Raw genomic sequence first — 9,803 nt, 5'->3', positions numbered from 1 at the left:
GAACAAATACTCTCTCAAGTCCTATCGGCCACTGATATGACTCTACGCACGCTTGACGTTCGCTTTACCTAGAACAAGTATGATACTAGAAGTACTTTTTACGTGTGATAGAATAGGTTTGCAAGATAATAAAGAACATGTAAATAAAAAGTAGGGGCTGTTTTGATAAGGATGCAATAAAGTAAGTATTAGTAGAGAGCTTTTTGTTACAAGAAAGTTGTTTGTCCAAGGCAATCGATAACTAAACCGGTAATCATTGTTGCAATTCTATTTGAGGGTGAGGCATAAGCTACAATACTTTCTCTACATGGATCATATGCACTTATGATTGGAACTCTAGCAAGAGTCCGCAACTACTAAAGATTCATTAAGGTAAAACCCAACCATAGCATTAAAGTATCAAGTCCCCTTTTATCCCATACGCAAACAACCTACTTACTCGGGTTTGTGTTTCAGTCACTCACGCAACCCACCATAAGCAAATCATAAACATATTGCAAACCCTACAGCGGGAATTCCTCGCGCTTGCGCGACACAGAGGGAACAATAGGATAGCACCAATAATAAAACATGCAACTCAAACCAATCCCGATCATCAATTAACCCATAGGACAAAACAGATCTACTCAAACATCATAAGATAGCCATACATCGTTGGGGAATAATATATAGCATTGCGCACCATGTTTAAGTAGAGATTATAGCGGGTAAGATAGAGGTTACACCGCTGCATAGAGGGAGGAAGTGTTGGTGATGAAGGAGGTGAAGTTGTTGGTGAAGATCGCGGTGCTGATGATGGCCCCCGGCAGCGCTCCGGCGCCACCGGAAGCAAGGGGAGAGAGCCCCCCTTCTTCTTCTTCTTCTTCTTCCTTGACTCCTACCTAGATGGGAGAAGGGTTTCCCCTCTGGTCCTTGGCTCCCATGGCTTGGGAGGGGCGAGAGCCCCTCCAAGATTGGATCTATCTCTCTGTTTCTGCGTTCTCAGATTCTACCCCTTCACCGTTTCTTAAATATCCGGAGATCCATAACTCCGATTGGGGTGAATATTTTGCCTAGATCTTTCTCATAAAATTAGCTTTCTTGCGGCAAAAGAAGAGCGTCAACCGCCTTACAGGTGGCCCACGAGCGTCCAAGGTGCACCCAGGGGGGGAGGGCGCGCCCCCCTGTCTCGTGGCCACCCCAGACACCGTTTCGAGTTGATTTTACTTCCCAAAAATCATAAAGATTCCAAAAAAAATCTCCGTACATTTTCATCCCATTTGGACTCCGTTTGATATTGGGTTTCTGCGAAACAAAAAACATGCAACAGATAGGAATTGGCACTAGGCACTGGATCAATATGTTAGTCCCAAGAAATAGTATAAAAAGTTGCCAAAAGTATAGGAAAGTTGAAGAATATTGGCATGGAACAATCAAAAATTATAGATACGACGGAGACGTATCAGACATCCAGCATCCAGGTCGTGTCATGCAAGAAAATAGAGTGGTAGTTGAAGCCACGTGATGTGCATCTTTGGTTAAGATGTAAATAGAATCTTACTTCTCTTGACTAACTCCAAAAGCGGCCACTGAAGATCTTTATTGGATTTGTTTTTCATCACCAGCACGTCGAGGTGAAAGATGTGCAGGTTCTGTGGGTCCTCTTGTGTTTTCACTGACATGTGGGACTGCATGTGAGCAAACAGACGATGGGCTCCGCGCATCCGCTGGCTGGCTGAGAAGAGAGATAGAGGAGGGTTGAGCACGGACTCCAGGAAATATGTTCTACGTACCTCGATATAGGCTCGATATAGTGGGGTGGCATGGGCCATAACTAGCATTCACATCTAGCAATACGGCACATGCCACCCACACGAGTCTCATTCGGCACCAATTTTCTTAGAGTCCGTGCTACAACCATCTCTTCTCCCTCCTGTTTTATCAGCCATCACGCGGTGGGCTGGGTGGGGGTTTGCTGATAGTCGGTTTGCTCCACTGTGGTCCCACTTGTAAGTGAAAATGCAACACCACACGCATTCCCGCTTGAGCGGCGTGCCGGACCAACCGTGTGGGGGTGTCAAACGAACATGGCAGGCTTTTCCTTTTGAACTCGTAACTTGTAAAATTTGGTTCAGCTCCATGGTGCACCAATAGATAGAAAATAACAAGTTTGCCTAGAGTAATGAGAAGTTTGGATCTGGCGCCATTCATGCATGGAGTATGTACGAAAATTATGAAGTTGATGCGAAAGGTAAGATAATTACTAGTAGTATCATATACTACTACATGGATTTGACGGGAAGATAAAAATACATATGGATCCATCAACGACATCGTCACGCCCTAGTGCGCCGGGTCACCAACCGACATGTGAGGAGCAGCGGTGTTGGCAGAGAGCTCAACGTGCTTCTGAACAATGTCGTCCAAGGTTGCCCTGCGATCCAAGAAGGCCAGCATCCTATCATCCTCCTCTTGCATGTGGTAGTCCTTATGGACGATTTGCACGTAGACTTGGGTGATTATGTCAATGGTGTCTTGCTGCGCCAGGCGCTGCGCGATGAGCGCGACCTCGAGGTGGACATTCTTCGGCGCGACGGCGGGCAGTCGCCGGGCCACCAGTGCATCGAAGAGGTTGTCACCATAGTGGCCATTGATGGTGGCGGGCATCGCAGAGCCTGGGCACGTCGGCTAGAGGCGTACATCAATGTCGTTCACGAGCTTCTTGACGACAATGAACTTGTCGAGGAAACCGACGAGAACCTCGTCGAACAAGGAGACGAAGCTGTCGTCCAAGCGGCCCCTCACCCTGGCATCCTCAAGCAATACTACCTAGAGACGTTCCTCGGTGCCGGGCCGCAGGCCGGCGTCGTGGACCATCTGGCACAACCGGGTGATGCTCGCGCTCATCGCCTCCATGGGTTAGAGTGCGTAGGTGCGTAGGATTTCATACTACTCCTCGGCCCTCTACTGCACCTGCCTTTGGTTGTATGATAGGTGGGCCAGCCACCCCTTGGGCCAACATGTCATTCAGTCAAAGGCAGTTGCAGTAACTCAATGCAGCTACGTCCCCCTCCGTGCCGGTGCAGTATAGTCATCTCACCGGACCTCTAGTTGGGGCCAAACGATAGAAGTTTTATGTTTACTGGTTTATTGGTCCCCTTTGCATTTTGCGCCAAGTTTTGACCGTTGATTTAACTAATAAAATGTTAATGCATCTAAACAAAAATTTTATGTAAGTCACCTTACGAAAACCAAATAATTCGAAAACACTTAGGCATGGTGCATTAACTCCCTCCTTGTTTCTTATTTGGTGACATATCAACCAATGAGAGATGTGGGCCGTGCATGCTTTCAATGACTTGAGACTACCAAAGATGACATGCAGTGTTTAGTTCATTGCATGTAATCCTATTAGTACTCTAGTTAGCAAAAGACATTAAGTTCTCTCGCCGGTAGGAATAAAATACCATGTATTTATTTACAGAGGGAGTAGTATATTTTTTGTGACATGCATTACTAGATATTGCTAGTGGAATACCAAAATCTAGATGGACTTGGTAGTACTCCTAAATCCAAATGGTGGTGCTACTAGTACTAGTAGTAGTACTACCAATGTAGTAGGAGTACTAGCACTGTACTATCCATTGGTCAAATTATTACGCGCTGCTCCTCGCAGTGAAGTGAGAAGACCCTGCGCCGGAGATGACACCTGAGTATAGGTGCCGTGTTCGACATACCATAGTCAGCCTCACCGTCTGCAATCACTACCATCATGGCTGTAGAGCTAGCCTGCTTACAACTAGCCCTGTTCAACATTATTTCCTGTGCGTAGATGCCCGTGCATTGCACAGAACACCAAGATTGGGGGTGGATGGCGCCGACAGCGGCCATCGCGCCAGATTTTTCCACGGCCTTCTAGATGTGGTGGGGAGGAGATAAGGCTGATTGTGAGAGACAAGGAGTTGTTTGTAAATAGGGAACAAGTGCGGGCATCTTTTTGCAAAAATGGAGAAGCTTGGTTTGTATGCGTCAGATCTAGATCCGACAGCTATTGCTGAAAGATGGGAGGCACAACATCATCACCAACTCAGGACCTGTTTGATTCGCAGGATTTTGAAAACGCAGGAATAGGACACAACAATATTACAAGTTTCAAACTGATATTACAAATGTTAGGAGTAATGCTGCACCTATGAAGAGGGAATTACTAGGAAGTTTATGTAAGAACTTTCGTTACTTTAGGTGGATGCAACATTATCGTACAAACTAAAATCCACCGCCCTGACAAGTCACTAATGGTCAAATAAGTTTTTGAGTCTCTGGCCACTTGATGTGTCAAAAACAAATTTGGCTTCTGCAGAGACTTTGTCATTTAGGCTTAGACGCTTGCGGTGATCAGCACGCCATTCATTGTTGCGACAGAGAACGCCAAACCTCATTACCTTGAGCACACTTGCCTCCTGAACAAAGAACCTGGCCAATTTAATCTCAGATGTGCTGCCTCGGTAGTCGATCAAATCAATTTCTATAAGATGGAGATCAAGGCATTCGATGAGATTGTTATAGTGCAACACATTCTTCACTTTCGGGTCTTTTTTATCTGCAAAAGAAGAGAACATATTAGAGAAGCTGGCTGTATAAGATTGCCGTGTCATCAAGAGGTACCAATATCATTTGCTCATACGATAGGATTCGCTGGCTAGTGATATTTTTTCACTCTCTCTCTCTCTCTATCTCTCTCTCTCTCTCTTTCTGTTTCCTCTCATTTAACTAGGAGCACGTGAAGAGCTTGGGCATTTGTTTCCTTCCACTATGTGGCCGATGCCATATCTCACAAAAATATGCCACATAATACACATCGATGTCAAATCAAAAGATTTTGGCACCGCTCTTGTGATGTGAGAGAGTTGGCACCGCTGTGCACACAGACCCACATGTATAAACAAATCGATCAAACCGACTACACCAGCCTCTCACTCTCCCAAAGAAGTGATTTTATTGCCTCAGTCCTCTCTCTCTCCCATGCGGTGTTTTTTCATTGCGTGAGTTAATTTGGCACCGGAGCAAAGTAGGTGATCCAGATTGGGGCACCAGGTGAGCAATGGAGGGGCATCAATGCCAAATGCATCACAAGTGAATTTGGCACATGTTTTGGCCTACATAGCCCACTTTTGTACTCCCCCCATCCCAAAATTCTTGTCTTAAATTTGTCTAAATACGGATGTATCTAGTTACATTTTAGTGTTAGATACATCCGTATCTAAACAAATGTAAGACAGGAATTTTGGGACGGAGGGAATACTACCTCGTATTTAGTATAAATTTTTGACCATAGATTTACCTAATAAAATGCCAATGCATGTCACTAAAAATTACACCATTTGAAATTATGTTGAAATATGAACCCAACGATATAGTTCTTAGTGACATGCATTAACATTTTGTCAGTTAAATCTATGGTCAAATTTTGATACTACAAAATTGGAAGAGTAAACCAGGACGGAGGTAGTACTTGCTCTTAGGGTAACCACATAGTTACTGGAGTAGTCTAAGTTACTTTCCACTATGACTAGCCTAGGCTACTATAGTAGTACAGCATAAAAATGATGCAGGTGATCACGTGAGAAAAAATACTAAAAACATTTCTTTCGGTGCACTGCGTAGATGCAGTTTTGAACACTACACTTGTCATCATAATTTGGGAAAATTACGAAAAAATTGAGCTACGTTGTGATTACTGTTTAGTTATAGGAAAGAAGTTTCACCTCGATGAGTAGCTTCTCCATGCACGGAAAGCATGTAAGGAATCCAACAACATGGTCCAGATTGGGGCCGATAGATTTTAGTGCTAAGATCTTCACTATGCGCATGGACTGGGTCAAGCTTGTGGGAATCATTTTCTGGAAGGCGGTCGTAAATACATCAACAAGAAATTTAAAAATGTGCATTTCAAGAAGACAGAGAAGAAGATGAGTGTTGTACCTGAACGATTACGGATCCAATAAAGAGTTCGGAGAATTTGGCAGACGAGTACGCCAACGTTGTCAATTTCGGCGCGTCAATGACCCTGATTTTTGTTGGACCTTCTAGATCCGATACAAGCAATCTCTCAAGGAAAGGTGCATTCTCAATGACCATAACATGGAACAGCTGGAGTGATCTCTTCCCAATTGATGTCTTGTTGCGGGGCCAGCAAGAAACATAAATCCATCGGAGATTCGTCAAGGCGATGTAGAGGCTAATTAACCCCTGGATCTGCTCAAGATGAAGGTAGTCGAGCGCAGTACAGCTGTGGAGCAGGTGCTCCATAGCCTTCTTCGAGATGACAACGTCGAAGAGGTCGAGCTGCTTGAGTTGAGGGAGAAGAAGGGCGGGCGCGGCATTAATTTGGGGAAGATAGTAGGAGCTGAAGCTGGCGCGGCACAACATTGGCGTGAGGCAGAGCGCGGACGGCGGCAGAGAGCAACATCGTCCAGCTTCAAAGCTGAGCTCCTCGAGCTGATCTAGGGCGGGGAATAAGAACCACTCATCGAACTTGGGTTGGACCTTGCAGTTTGTACTGAACATGCGGATGTCAAGGCGTCTGGCTGGCCCAGGATGCGACGAAAGGATCTTGGAGACTACGGCCATGCGTTTGCAATCCCCGTCACAGAGGCAGCTGTCGATGGTGAGGTTGAGGGGGATGCAGCGCCAGAGGGGGCTCCAGTGCCGGGAGAGCAAAGCGGTCTGCGTGGCAGATTTGGTGGGGCGAGGCCGATGATGACGAGCAGCATGTCGTCGGGGAGGCTGCTGATGAAGTCCAGGCTCACCGCATGCGGTTTTGGCTTGAGCCGCCTCCGCTTGTTGGCTGCCTCGCCGTCCATCTAAACCTGCGGCGACGCCGGTGTACACGTGTGCTGGTGTGTGTTATGTGCTGGGTGTGCGCGAGTGCGTCCTTCTATGCATGCCGGCATGCAATGGTGAATTGTGCACGAGTTCGTCCTTGACGCGCAAGAAGTGTGTCCTTAATGCGCCCTCAATTTACCAGCGTGCGGGGTGCTACCCCAAGTGGTTTCAACTTTGTTTACTTCACCGCGTGTTAGATGGGCCTCTAGTTTACTTATTTTCACCCACTGCCACATGGGCCAGCAGACGAAGATACAGAACACGAGCTGACAAGGCAGCATGTGGATTGGTTGACCGGTCAACTAAACAATATACGGAGCTATACGCTAACACAGTGGGCGTAAAATCCGTCGGTATAGAGAGTTCGAGTGACAGGGGAGGCCCGTGAGAGATAGCAGAGAGAGAGAGAGAGAGAAAGAGCTACTCCCTCCGTTCGATAATGTAGTTCCAACATTTTTTTAAGGTCAAACTTTTGAAACTTTGACCAATTTTATAAAGAAATTACTTATATCTACAATACCAAAGATAAATGATAGTTATAAGTAAGTACATCATGTGATGAATCTAATGATTGTTCCAGATGTAAATGTTTTTCTCCACATATACCTGTTCAAACTTTTCTGAAGTTTGACTTTTCAAAACAACCATATGCTTATGGAAGTGACAGAGTCCCTAACTAGAGAGAGATAGAGAGAGAGAGAGATAGAGATAGTGATAGAAAGAGTGAGTGAAAAAAGTGTGTGTGCGTGTGTGAAAGAGACATGGACAACACACGATAAAAGTAGAGAAAAGCATGCGTGTCTTATGCGAACATATCACACATGCATCTTCAACAACGGAGGCTAGGTGAGGAGATAGTGTGTGGTTGTTTGGAACCGAGAGAGCAAGACCCCTAGCACGTGGCCAAGAGGGGTCTGATAAACAAGGGAGAGAGGTCGACTTAGATGTACGGAGAAAATGCAGACATGGGGAGGAGAGATTGTATGTTTGTCATAGAGAGATCCCCTAGAGATCGTGATGGGACTACATGGGTGGGAGATCGAGTGACAAGGTGTGCATGATAGAAGATGACCCGAGAGATATCGAGATAGACGTATGGATGGAAGGAGACAATACTTGTGTTCCTGATGGCTAGTAAGAGATAATCATACTTAGGAGGGGGGAGTGCTTGCGCCTATGATGGAGTGAGGGATTATGGTACTTAGGGGGGTCCGTGTCACATGGAGAGAGAACAAGGGCGGAGAGTGTTGGATGGGTCTATATGTATAGCGTGAGCGAGACATGTGTATGTGTGAACTAGGGAGATATAAGGTCAGTTTGGCTTGCGTCGTGAGCATCTTTTGCCTGGCCTGGGGTTGTGGCTGGATTTCATGCAAGCTTGTTTGGTTGCTACCCTGTGAAAAAGAAAGCCCGCCTGGGCTGGGTTCCCTTGCACTTTAATTAGCCTGGCTGGACTCTAGACACTGCAAGTAGCCTGGCCCAGGCGACCGATTTCGAACGCCTGGCCGTGCGTGGTCGTACGACCACGAGGCTAACAGCAACATGGGTGGATATTAGCATTAAATATTTGCTGCATGGATTGATTGATGGGACGTTGATGCTTTTCCTAGGCGAGGCATGAACCAAACGCTTCAGCACCACACAAGCCTGGCCAGGCAGAAATATTTTACCTCTCATGTCCACACTAGACAGTACTGGCCATGAAGGCATGAGGGTCAAGTCACGAACCAAACTGACCAATAAAGTTTGAGAGATACTGAGGAGCCCCGATAAGGCTGAGTAGTGCGTCAGATAGCTGAGAGGGGAAAGAGATATTCCATCCCCTCGATAATGAAGTGCATGTAAATTTTTAAAAGTCAAACTTTGGAAACTTTGATCAGGCTTACGCAAATGTTATTTATATCTACAATACCAAAGATACATCATACAAAACTACATCTCATGGTGAATCTAATGGTATATGTTTTCCATACTAGATGTAATTGTTTGTCTCCACTACATAGTCAAACTTTGTGATGTTTGACTTTTCAATAAATCTATATGCTATGGACCGAGGAGAGTGCCTAAGTCGAGACAGATCAAGTGCGTGTGAAGGAGAATGAATAAGTGTGCAAAAGGAGTATGTATGTGAAAGAACAAGTGACTACAAATGATAAATTAGAGAGAGTGTGTTTTTTTCGTTTCTTATGCGAACATATCACGCATGCATCTCCAAGATGGAAAAGCGAGGCAAGGAGATACACGAAGATAGCTAGTGTGTGATTGTTTGAAACGAAGAGAGACACCCCTGTAGCACATGTCCAATAGAGGGCTGGCCAACAAGGAACAAAGGTCGAGAGGGACACATGGATGGCATGGACGCATGGGGAGGGAGAGAGGGTGTGTTTGTGATAGAGAGATCCCCTCGAGATCGTGAGGGGACTATATGGGTGGGAGCTCGAGGGAGGTGCGTGCGCGATAGAAAGATGCCCCGAGAGAAATCGAGATAGACCATGCACATGTTTGTGATGGAGACTAAGATTAGCTAGTCTTATACATATAGGGGGGACTGCGTGTGCCTACAATTGAGTGAGAGACCATCATACTTGGCTAGCTAGGCATGAGATTGTGTGTGTGTGTGCGTGTGAGATGGAGAGAGAACGAGGGAGAGAGATAGAGTTTTAGATGGGCCTATCGAGTGCGAGTGAGATATGCATGTGTATGTGCGACCCAGGTGGATGAAGAGTTTGAGAGAGGGGGGGGGGAAGAGCTCCAAGACGATAGAGTGGTGCGTGAGAGAGTTACGGGTAAAGAGACAAGGAATTTGTGTGTGTACGATGAGTGCACCCAAGATATCTAGCTTGGACTAGCTAGAGCATCATACATAGTGTGCGAGAGAGACCTATAGATGGTGTATATATGCATGCGAACTAGAAAGATCCCCCCCCCCCACACACACA

The sequence above is a fragment of the Triticum dicoccoides genome, chromosome 3B, assembly GCF_002162155.2.
Source record: "Triticum dicoccoides isolate Atlit2015 ecotype Zavitan chromosome 3B, WEW_v2.0, whole genome shotgun sequence".
Taxonomy (NCBI): Eukaryota; Viridiplantae; Streptophyta; class Magnoliopsida; order Poales; family Poaceae; genus Triticum; species Triticum dicoccoides.
This window is presented reverse-complemented; position numbering follows the sequence as displayed.